Source organism: Varanus komodoensis, unplaced genomic scaffold, assembly GCF_004798865.1.
Source record: "Varanus komodoensis strain SLA01 unplaced genomic scaffold, ASM479886v1 scaffold8, whole genome shotgun sequence".
In the NCBI taxonomy this organism is placed as follows: Eukaryota; Metazoa; Chordata; class Lepidosauria; order Squamata; family Varanidae; genus Varanus; species Varanus komodoensis.
Window position 1 is genome coordinate 20,659,933 of NW_025336481.1, and position 12,296 is coordinate 20,672,228.

Consider the following 12,296-nt stretch of genomic DNA (forward strand, 5'->3'; position numbering starts at 1 on the left):
GCCACAAATAAAGCAAAGAGAGGCTTCTGAAAAGATAGGCTCTCCAAGATAGAAAGGACTAATAATGCGCTTCTGTTATTAATATGACGATTGCTTTCATGGGATTTAAATATATTCTTGTCACAGGAATGGCAATGATTTGTATTACTCCTTCTGTACCTAGGGAAAGAGTGAAGCTTTCACTGTACCAGGTGGCTAGACCTCATGATCTCTAGCGAGGTCCCCTTGGAATGTCGCGGAGGAGACAAGTGTGGCATGCATTTGTGCTTAAGTGCTTTTTGCTTCATTGCAAGGTATTGCGGGGGCGGGGGGGGGGGGGGAATGATGTTAGCATTACAAGATTTTATGAGCTTCCAGATGCTAATTTGCCTCAGTTCAGTGTAGGAGAGTTAGACTCTAAAACGCTAAGTTCTGTCTAGCCTCCTTGACCTACACTGATTGGATAAACAAGTAAAATACAAAGAACAAAGGATATGGAAGATTTGCTATCAAGGTTTTTCCACATGTTTATTTTATTGCAAAATAAATGTGCCATCGTCATGCAAGTGTCCTAGGGGATCCAACGTTTCCCACAACTTGGATCTGAAAACATTTTCCCAGATTTCTCACAATAATATTGTATTTACAGGAGAGAAATTAGTTTTACTCTAACCACTGTGTTTGTTGCCATTGTACATATTGTGTGCAATGTAGGTGTAGAAATGTTATAGGCACCAACCTACCCCTAGTGCTGAGTGATACTTTATTTTATCTTGTTACTTTTACAGTACCTTGTAGAAATCACCTTCTTTTTGACTTTTCCACATTTTGTTGTGTTACAACCTGGAGCTGAAAATGATTCAATTAGCACTGTTAACCATTTAAGTAGACAAAATACTCAACACTGCTGAGGTGCAAAATATGTTTATTGTAGCACAACAGTTAAGCAAACAAACAGACAGACACTTGTTGGTTGCATAGGTATGCACCCCCTTTGCTGTGACATGCCTAAATAAGCTCTGCGCAACCCCTCGCTTCTGGAAATCACAAAAGGCAAGTAACTGTATGGAATTCAGCCATTCAGTGCCAAATGATCTCAGATTAAATGAACTTTTTTCTGGAAGATCCCCGAGTTTGTTGGATACTATACCTAAACAAACAGCATCATGAAATTCCAGTTATCAAAATAACTCCAAGATAAACTTGTGCAAAAGTGCTAGGCAGAGTTGTTTATGTACCCCAAGCTATGTACATTGCACAGAGCACTGTTAAATCCATAATTTGCAAGGCTTTGTTGTGATGGGGCGGCATAGAAATGTTTTAAATAAATAAATAAATTATAAAATTGAAAGAATATGGCTGAACTCCATCCCTGGAGCAAGGATGTCCACCAAAAGTCAGCAATGAGGCAAAGCTGGAGCAGTTTTGTTACAAAGAATGGACAAACATTGTAGAAGCCAGATGTGTAGAGCTGATAGAGACTTACTCAAGAAGACTCATGGCTGTAATCAGTGCCAAAGGTGCTTGTACAAGTATTGACTCAGGAGGATGAATATTTACACAACCAACAAGTGCCAGTTTGTTTTTCTGTAATCCTTTGTTCTGCAGTCATAATATTTTGCACTTTCACAGTATTGTGTTTGTCAAGTGGTAATAATGCCAATGAAATCCATTTCAGTTCCAGGTTGTAACACAACAAAATATGGAAAAGTCCGAGGAGGAAGGATGCTTCTGTAGGGCACTGTATTTGTAACCCATCTTTTTCCATGTCAGAAAGCCAAGGTGACTTATATAATCCTCTCCCTCTCCATTTTATCATCACAACAGTCCCAAGGAAAATGCAGCTGAGAGGCAGTGAGTGGACCAAAGGCACTCAGTGAGCTTTGTAGCCAAGTGCGGGGCCAGAATCCAGATTCCTGAGTCTCAGTTCAACACTCTATAACTGCTGCACCGCCTCCTTCCTCCACTCCTCCACCTTGGCATTTTATGGGAGAACTCATGACAAACAGCAGACATCAGCAACACTAGCCTTGATGCAACCTGCATCTGTGCCTTGCTTTTCATCGACATTTTTATTGTTCACTTTTTCTTCTGTGACTCATAGGAAGGAAAGGTTATCCATCGGACTATTTTCCTGCAAGTGATCCAGTGAAATGAGTGGAGCTGTGGAAAAGCAGAGCAATGTTCCCCATTTGTTCATAGAAGCTTGAGTAAACGAGCTTTCTGATGACAGCTAGATGTGTGGGACTGCAATTTCCACTACCCCAACCAGCATGCCCATGGCTGCTGGGGATGACAGGCATGCTAGTTAAAGTCATCTGGATGGCATCAAGTTGGGGAAGGTTGCCAGACTGTGCCTTCTGCTTTGTCCAAAGAGCTCCCTCTTCTACATCTTTTATATGCTCTCTCTTTTAAAAGGCAGGAAGATTGTTGTCCACGTAGAATCCTTTTGTGGTAGCTTAGCCTTTCTCATGCATTATGCAGAAATGAGATAATATACCACTGCAATTTATGCCAGGGTTAATGCTGCTGTAACACAGAGGATAAATCAGTTAAAATTACAATAGCCACAACAGAAAAGGACAGTATTTTCATAATGAACTGCCAGAATTTGCTGAGATTTTGAACTATTAATGCTATAACATAAATCTACTTAGCTAACATAAATCCATATAAAAGCATAGTGTGATCCACTAGGTATAGTAAGATGTCCAAAGGAAAAATAAATATATAGTTTGCTGTTGCTCATTTTGATTCATCCTTTCTCTTATTTATTACTACATTTATATCCCAACTTTCTTTTCCTTTACCTGGTCTTCTTGCTCTGTATTTTGGACTTCTCTGCATGAAGCATTCACTGTGTGTCAGTAATTCATCACCCATTGAATTTTGTGCCTCTTCTGTATTTTCCAGCTTTTCTTAGCACAAGGAAATTCAGCTATTAAAATTTAAACCAGAACAAATCAGAACAACAGCCTCATATGGAGCTGTACTTCTGCTATACTGTAGCTATTCCATCATGCCAGCTTTTGTTTGATTCATAGAAATACAAACCTGTAGGTAGAGAGAAATCTGTGGGAAGGATGCATTATTTTTCTACCCACAATGAACACGAGAGAAGAAACTTCAGTAGAGTAGTGGGCTAAATACCTCCTGTAGAGAAGTCCTTTATGCTCAAAACAACCTTGTGAGGTAGGTAGGCTGAGGTCAGTGGCTGGCCCCAAAACACCTAGTAAACTTCATGGCTGAGTGGGGGCTAGCACCCAGAGCGCCTGAGTCCCAGTCCGGTATTCTTACCACTGAACCACATGGGCCCTTGTACATGGAAAGGCAAGTCCTTTGAAGCCTGAAACCACTTTTTAGCATCACATCTCATCCTAGGAGATGGGCTACTTTTTAAAAATCCTTTTAGCATGTGTGCAATGCCAGCAACTCTGTACGGGAAAGACCTTTCATAACTGGGCACCATTGTTGAGAAAGCCCTCTCCCTTGTCAATGACCTTCTTTCCTTTGATGGAAGAAGTGTGTGGAGAAAGGCCTCGGCAAAGTATAGATTTGGAGAAATGGGAGGAGGCACAGCTTCCACTTAAATGAAAATGTGCTAAAGACAAGTCCCTAAAGATTCTGAAAGGCAGCCCTGATGCTCTGTCTGACTGCTCTCCTATGTACTGAAAAGATTCCCTGTTTAAGTTTTCCCTACTGCAAGGACCTGGGTTAGCTGATAGTATTATATAGTATACGAGGCAGAAGGCATAGGGTGCTTCCAGACTAGATTGTTATTGTGCATTTGCATTGATGTGTGTGTGGCGGGGGGGGGGGGGGGCAGTCTGGACATCATTTTCTATTTGTAACCCTACCATCGTCCCCCATTGCTTCCTCTCTCTTTTGCTTAGCACAAAATAAAAATAAATCTGTTAAAGAGGGAACAAGAAGAATAGCCAAACAACCTTTTGACTTGTTGGTAGCACTAGGAGCTGTCCCTCTGGAAGTACCCATAGTAATAGTTCATTGATTTATATGCTGCATTTTCATCAAACACATTGTGCCCAGAGGAGTTCACAGAACCGGCAACTGAAATACAATAACCATCATTAGCAAACACAGCTAACGTCCTAGACTGTAGGCTGCATGAACAGAAGAACGCAGATGACAGATTATGTTTTACATACCATCCACCCAATCTGGAGAAATGGCAGTACAAGAGCTGAAAAACAAAAAGCATCTGCACCACTGAAGTCAATGGGAATTTTGCCAACTAGCTAATAACTGAGATTATGTTCTGAGGGCTTATAGTCATGTTGTTTAATTTGCAGCAAGCTGTGTGATTTTAGCACATCAGCCAAAATATATTAGCTAGCATCAGAATGATGGCATTAATATTGCAGGCTCCATTCGGTGTAAACACATCAGTTCATTGAGATAAATTCTCCACATAAGGTAGCATAGCAGTAACCTAGATGATTGTTTAGGTATGTTTTAGCTGATGTTGGCTGATGCACCTTCAAAATTCACACACTCTAATCCTGTTGAATTCCTTACACAGATGAGACTTAAAAGCATATGAATTGCTGATCAGGGCTAAACTTCCCATCACTGCTGCTTCATCAAGTAACTTCATCCTGTTTTCCCAAGTGTGAGAGCCTTCCAGGAATTTATTTCCTCTTAATGACAATGAAGAAAAAAACCTGCACTGTGTTTCTCCTTTTGAAGTGAAAACAGCTGTGAAAATTCATTTGATCCAGATTGTTGCATGGACTGCTTTTGAAACTGTTTGCTTTTTTCTTTTGGTCTTTGCCTTGGTAACCCAGATTGCTAACATATCCAGGGACTGGAGGAATGCATATTAATCATAAAGAGCCCTGGAAGCTGCTCATGCAACTTTGGTGCTACACTTATTATTCATTGCTACACAGAGAAAGTTGTCATCAGAAGGTGTCATCAGAATTACTATGCTTTGTTCTTATACAGCTTTAACACAAAATTTCAGTTCAGTGACTGAGATCCAGATTCTGCTCTCCCCCAAGTGGAGTTCCACTCGGAGCAGAAGCAGTAGAGCATCTCTCCACCTGAACCATGTTGTCCCTGCATCTGCTCCAGAGAAATGGGGACCTGCAGGACAGTGGAGGGGCAGAAGGCAGAGGGGTTCATCCTCAGAATTAAAATTTAGTTGTCTTTCCCAAATATAGAAACAGTATTTCATCTCTTTCTCAATTTAACATTAGTGAACGATTAGGGGATGGTTTGGTTATTATATTTGGAGCCAAGTGCCATCAGTAGGCTGATGGTGCACAGCTCTGTCTCCCTGTGACAACTGAATCAGGACAGGCTGTGCAAACCCTGGACTGGTGCCAGGAATTAGCCATGGCCTGGATGAGGGCTGATGAGCTGAAGCTGCATTCTAGCAAGGTAGAAGACCTGTGAGTGTTTCCCAACCTAGGAGAGAGGCTCATTGCCTGTTCTGGAAGGGGTTGCACTGCATCCTTACCTGGACAGGCAGAGCCTACGAACAACAGTGATCCACACTCTGGTAACCTCCCACTTGGACTATTGTAATGTGCTCTCTGTGGGGCTACCCTTGAAAATGGTCTGGATACTTCAATTGGTACAGAATAGAGCAGCTAGGCTCCTAACTAGAACTGGCAGACAAGATCATATAATGCCAGTCCTTTATCATCTTCATTAGTTATCAGTTGAAGTCCAACACCAATTTAAGGTGTTAATGCTGACCTATAAAGCCTTAAATGGTTTAGGGTCTGGATATCTGAAGGAACTCTCCTTCCATATACACCTGCCTGGATTTTAAGATCATCTGCTGAGGTCCTTCTCTTTAAAAGAGGCTAGAAAAGTGGCTAATGGAAGGGTCTTTCCAGTGGTAGCACCTGTTGGGGAAATCCAGATAAATCCTGGTAGAAAAAGGTGCCTTTGTGTTATAAACTCGAACCTGTGCCACTTTCTCAGAAAGCAGCAGAATTCCAAGCCAAGTTACTGTTTAGCATTGCTGTTACTTTAAGAAGATGAAATTATTGGCTGGACTGAGAAACTGATGTAAGCTAACAGTATCAGTGGGGAAATACCTGTTACCCATCAGCTGCAGAGAGCTGAGACAAAGTGTCCATTTGTTTCTGAACAGTCCCTTTTAATCATTCAGTTAAACAGAGGCAAGCACCTGTGCAAGGTGTCAAACCAGTTTTTTTAATGGTTCCTCAATCAGACACAGTTGCATGTTGAAGCTGATACAGAGGATGATCCAAACTGTCAGGAATTCACTGAATTAACTTGTCAATAAGGCTCAATCAGGAAAATGTTCTATTCTATTGTCACTGGCATTTTTGATCGGTTTAGAGACTTGTTCCGTGTATGAAGAAATTCTATTATGTTAACAGATGCTATTTTGTTAACATTATCTGGGGACCTAATATTCTGTACATGATTGGAAGTTTATAAAAATGTCTGTACATGTGCTGTGATTTCATAGTTGGCAGTGAAAATGACTACCTGGTAGCATGCGGTCATAAGTAACTGCAGAGGGGCTGGGTGATCTCACCTGTAAAAATTCTGGGGCTCAGGGCGATTTAAATATTCCCTATGAGTCCGAGTGTTCATTCCCACCATTGGTAAGGAGACTCTGACACACCCCAGCTGTGGGATCTGCTCCCCAGAGAGGTGTGCCTGGCACTAACTCTTTATTCAGTGCCCTGCCAAAACTTTTTATTTGCCCAGTATTTTAATTACTAGAATGGTTTTACCACGTATTTTTATATATGGTAGGTTGTGATTTTATTCAAGTGTTGTGAATTTTTCTGTCTTGGTTACTGTTCTATTTTTTATGTAAGCCATCTAGAGAACCTGATTGGATATAGGACAGGATAGACATATTTTTAAATAAATACATAGATTAGATCAAGAACCAAGTGGACAACAATGCTACAAGACAGGTTCTGTGTGCTAGTCATGTGCATTGGAAGCAACAACCAATAACCTCTTATTCAATGACATAAGTGATGGCTTTGCTCTCCAAAACTGACAAAGGAAAATGCTTTAAATTTTATGTGATGTGTAAACAGAGATAGTTCATGCTGTAATGCTTCTTCAGTTTAGCAGTGCAGGACTGTGTAACTGCTCTTGTGTTTCTGTATATCATAAGTTTTTTAAGAAATGCTAAGTAAGAAATCATGGTATATTTTCATTTAAAGGCATTTATCTACAAATAAGTTATTGCAAGTTACCTATTTTGCTAGATTATAACTTTTTCATTGCATCTTTGCCAAGTATGTATGAAGTGTTATTATTTCTATTTTCCTTCTCTCCCCTGCACTTCCCTCTCTCCCTCCTCTCTCCCTCCCTCTTTCTCTCTCTGAATAAGAAGTCCTGTGGGGCCTAGCTTGACTTAACATAGGTTTAAGCAACTTTGCACCCAGACAGCTTTCTCAATACCCATGAGACACCTTATACCTGCCATTTTTTATTTTAAAAAAACATTTTAAAATATTTTCTTACTGGCATTTGGGATTGCTTCATAGTGAAGTGGAAGCCTCTAGCTGCTTCCGTTACAACATCCTATGCAGAATATTGGGCAGGTTACTTGTCCTTTGTGACTAGCCCCGATAGCCATTTATGGTTCATTCAAGACAGTTTTTCAAATATCCAAATGTGACAAAGTGTTACCTACCCCATCTTGGGGCCTCAGCTTGTCATCACCCAGTCTGATTATCCGTTATGCTATACCAGGGCTTGCAGGGTTGAGGCTCTGTGACTTTTTGAGTAACAAGAATAATGGTGGCATCTGTCACAACCTTCAAGGCTTTGCAGAGCTCTGTAAATTTAGCTGCAGTCTCCACATTAGCTGCAGAGGGGTGGATTTTCCCTGCACCAGAACAGTATTGTGAGTTATCCCTGTGATAATGCAAAGTTTTTCAGGGTGGCTTGGTTTTGAATAGACAATTAGCTTTACAAAAGACCTGCTCCAGATGGAAATTAAGTCCACTGACTTTTAGATAAAACATCTCTTTCTGATGCTGAAGGGGAAAACCCTCCTGGATAATCTTGACATGAGGGTTGTGAACATGTGCTACTCTCTTTCTCTTTCTTAAATGATCACAGATCTTGCCAGCTAAAGTCCAACTTGCAGCCCATTCTACTATCCTTTGCCAGCTCACCATTCTATACTGTCGGCTGCTCCTATTAAAAGGCTAAAATGCACCCATTCTCTTCGGGAAGATCATGGATAACTCTAATGGTGTTGGGAACAAAGAAGCTTCTCAAGGCAACCACTGCACAAAGCAGTCATTGAAGGCAACACTGGTGGTGGATCTTTCATAGGCAATGGCAGTGATGCTCAAGTGAATGCTGGCAAGTACTGTGCAGGAGAAGGCAATGGTAAACCACTTTTAAATTTCCTTTCTTATAATGAAACAATCCAAAATGAAACAGGGAATAGTACCACAAACTGAGCTTTTCCAGTTGGAAGACATTCAGCCAGTTACTGGAGAAGAGCAAAGCACAAGCACAAAATTGTGCTGTCACTAATGATGCAACTAGATCAAAGCTGAAAGGAAGTCTAGTGGCCGACATGCACAGAAGTAAAAGGAAAGTCCAGTGCTGTACAACACAGGTTATAAAACAAAGACAGAAAGCCTCGCAACATAACCATCACTCAGAGCTATGCTCCAACAACAGATGTCGAAGAAGAAGAAGAAATAGAAAACTTTTATGCAAAATCAGGAAATGAATGACACACCAGGACAAGACAGGCTGACCCTCATACGTGGCTGGAATGTGAAAGTAGGAAACAAAGGATAATCCAGTGTTGTGGGAGAATTTGGCCTAGAGGTCAGAAATGTGAGGCCAAATGTTTGTTGTAAATACATTCTTCAGGCAACTAATCAGACAACTGTACTCATGGATGTCATGAGATGGCCAATACAGAAATAAAACAGACCACCTAATTGGAAATTGGAGATGGAGAGTTTGTATTCTCATTGCCAAAGCAAGATCAGGAGCAGATTGTGCTGGTGGCCATGATGAGTTAATAGCAAAAATGAGAGTAAAGCTTAAAAAGATCAGTAATGAAAGCAGATTGCCAGAATACAAATTAAATAACATTCCAAAAAATTAAAGTCCACATAAAGAACCAATTTGCATTATTGCATCAATTGACCATGAACCAGAAGAACTGTGGATTGAAACCAGAGTCTTTATTATGGAAGAATGCCATAAGACATTTGCTAAAGAAAAAAAACGAGGGGGGAACCCTAGATGGATGACAGAAGAAACACTCACCATTGCTAAGGACAGGTGAGAAGCAAAAGGTGACACAAATAGGGACAGAATCCTGAATGCAACTTTTCAGGGACTATCACATAGAGACAAAAGGAACTATTCCAGTGACCAGTGCAAAGAAATAGATCAACAAAAAAGAAGATTTCCAGAAGATCGAAGATTTCCAGATGATCGAAGAAATCAAGGGGAATTCAAACTTAGATTAGGAATGCTGAAAGACCAACAAGGGAACATACTATCTGACCAGGAAGAAATAAAGTGAAGGTGGCAACAATATATGGAAGAACTTTATAGAAGAGATTAAAAAGTGACAGACTTCAAAGTATCCATTTATATGGTGGAAGATAAAGGGTTGCACTTTGGAACTTCAGTGAGTTGGGTCACTGTGCCTGAGAAATGGCAGGCCTAGGCTTTTATACTTTGGGAATAAATTACGATAACTACAGAAAATTAGAAATGGTGACTACTAACACATAGATTCCACTGATATAGCAGGGGCTGAAAAAAGAGATACACAAAGACAAAAACATTCAAATAACAACATCCCAAATCCAGCCAAACAGCAGCATTGTCTCACATGGAAGCCATGGGAGGTGTGTTTGGCAGAAAGTTTTTATAAGCTTTCTGCCTCATTATCTTTGATACATGGCCAGAATTCATAATGTGTTTTTAAAATTGCAGTGAACTATCCTTATTGTATGGTACTTCTGGAGGTGCTGGTTCACTTTTGAATCCAGAGCAAGACTTCTGCAGTCTTAGTCACCAGACTTGCTCATTGCTACAACTCATATTTTTTGCAAGTCCCTACATATATGCAGTCTTTTCCAGGGAGTAAGCCCTGTTGAACTCAATGGGACTTCCTTCTGAGTAGACCTGAATAGGACTGCACTCTTATACAACTGGGTCTGTTTCTACTTGATTTGGCAGCCCAAGAATACAAAGCAGAGAGAAATGCATGGCAAATTGTTCATTTTCCTTGTTTACTTCGACAGAAATAGTTTTGGCATAATGTATTAGGAATGAAGTAATCAGTAGAGAAATAATTGGCAATCACTGGAAACAACTTAAGGAACACATTCAAGAATAGCTGACTGGAAATGCTGTCTTCCAGAAAGGAAAACTACCAAGTAGTGGAAACATTGGAAAAGCAAAAGGGTTTGTACCTGATGCTTGTGGCTGCCAAAGAACTAGAGGGATGCAAAGGGAAGTCATGGACCAGAAGGTCCTGCTGAACAGGAGAATCAATTCTGAAGTGCCAGATTCTAGTGCCAGTGACTGATGTCTGCAGTTCCATGCAACTCCCACGTGTCGGGGGGGTGGGGTGGGGGGGATGTTCAGCTTGAATAGATGCGGGGAAGGGCAAGAAAGGCACAGCTGGAAGAGGCTCCAAAGAAAGTGTGGGGAAACATGTGGACCAGAGAAAAGAAGTGGGACACGTCATTCCTTACAAGCTGAGGTCCAGAGGGCTGGCAATGCAAGAGGAAGAGAGGCATCAGAGGCTGTTTGGAGCTTCATCTCAGAAGGACTGTACTGTGCAATCCAGGTAATGTTTGCGTGTAGTGTGATGCCTTCCTTAGCAACTAATAATTTATGCCTTCCGTATGTGATGGCTACTACTGAACACATCCCAAGCATCTTAAAATTCTGGTGGGTAGCATGTGGTGAATAGACCAGCAAGCAAAACAACCCAGACAGAAGAAAGTGAAAGGATCTGTGCAAAAGAGCACCGTCTTTTGAACTTGAATGCATGTGTGTTTCTTCCCAAGTATGCCAGGACATCAGTGGCATAAGACAAGTTTGAGGGACTTTTGCTTGCACAATAGACAGGGAAAATGTTTCTGGGATTTGCATCTGAAAGCACAAGTCCCAGAAAGATATTTATCATTTATTTATTTGTTACATTTATATCCCACCTTTTTTTCCTTTCAAGGTACTCAAGACAGCTCACATGATTCTCCTCCTCTTCTCAGTCTTATATTGATGCCTATCTCTGTCCTGTGGTAACTATGCATCTGTTGAGTTGTATCTTCAGGGAAAAGGCCATAATATTTTCTCAGAGCAACAGCACTTTTATTTAAGACAACTCACTGCTTTTATCATGACCCTTTCTTTCTATATAGGGACAGAAATAATGCATAAGCAGCAGCAGCTGTTTCTAGATTTGAGTTAGTCCACATCTTCCTGCTTCTTCTGTTTACCAGAGCTCTCTGCCTTTTCTTCAGTGCAATGCAAGTCATTTTCTGCATGTGAAAACAAACAACCTGAAGCTAGTAACAATGCGATCTTATGCATGTCTACCAAAATGTAAGCCCTGTTACATACTGAGCCTGTATAGGACTGCAGCCTAAAATACTGTTAAAGTAGTAAGAAGCCTGAAAGGTAACCATAATGTGATCATAGGAAACAAATTACTTACATTCATTCCTATGTAATCAGGGAACAATTGACATTATATATAATTGGATAACATCAATTCCTATGGGCAAAATTGTGTAAAAAGTCTTTAAAGGTTGAAAAATAAAACGCTGTCTCTATCTTTGTTTAAAAGCCCCAAAGCTACAGTTTCCCATACAAAATGTGTGCACAGTCATGATGTCGTGTTCTGAGTGCAAACACGTATGCCTTCATTAAATTTAGCAACTGAACTAATTCTAATGCATTTGCCATCAGATCAAATTAACTTTGAGTAAAATTATTGAGCAAGCTGCATGACCAGAATGCATTTTTCCCCATCACCAGCTGAAATGTGCTTATGTAGAAACTCATGTAGGGACTGTAAAATAATTAACTGACTTCACCTGGACTAAGTTTTACTGCACCAGCCTAAATGTTCTTAGAATGATGCATTCTGACTACCATAAGTTTACAACTTCCCATCACAGGGCAGGATCACAATAATCTGAATCGGAGTGCCGTATTCTGGTGCAGTATTTCCAGATCTAATGCACAGCTGGTTGGCCACTGGGTGAACAGCATGCTGGACTAGATGGACCCTTGATCTGATTCAGCAAGGCCTTTCTCGTGTAATCCATTCTTTG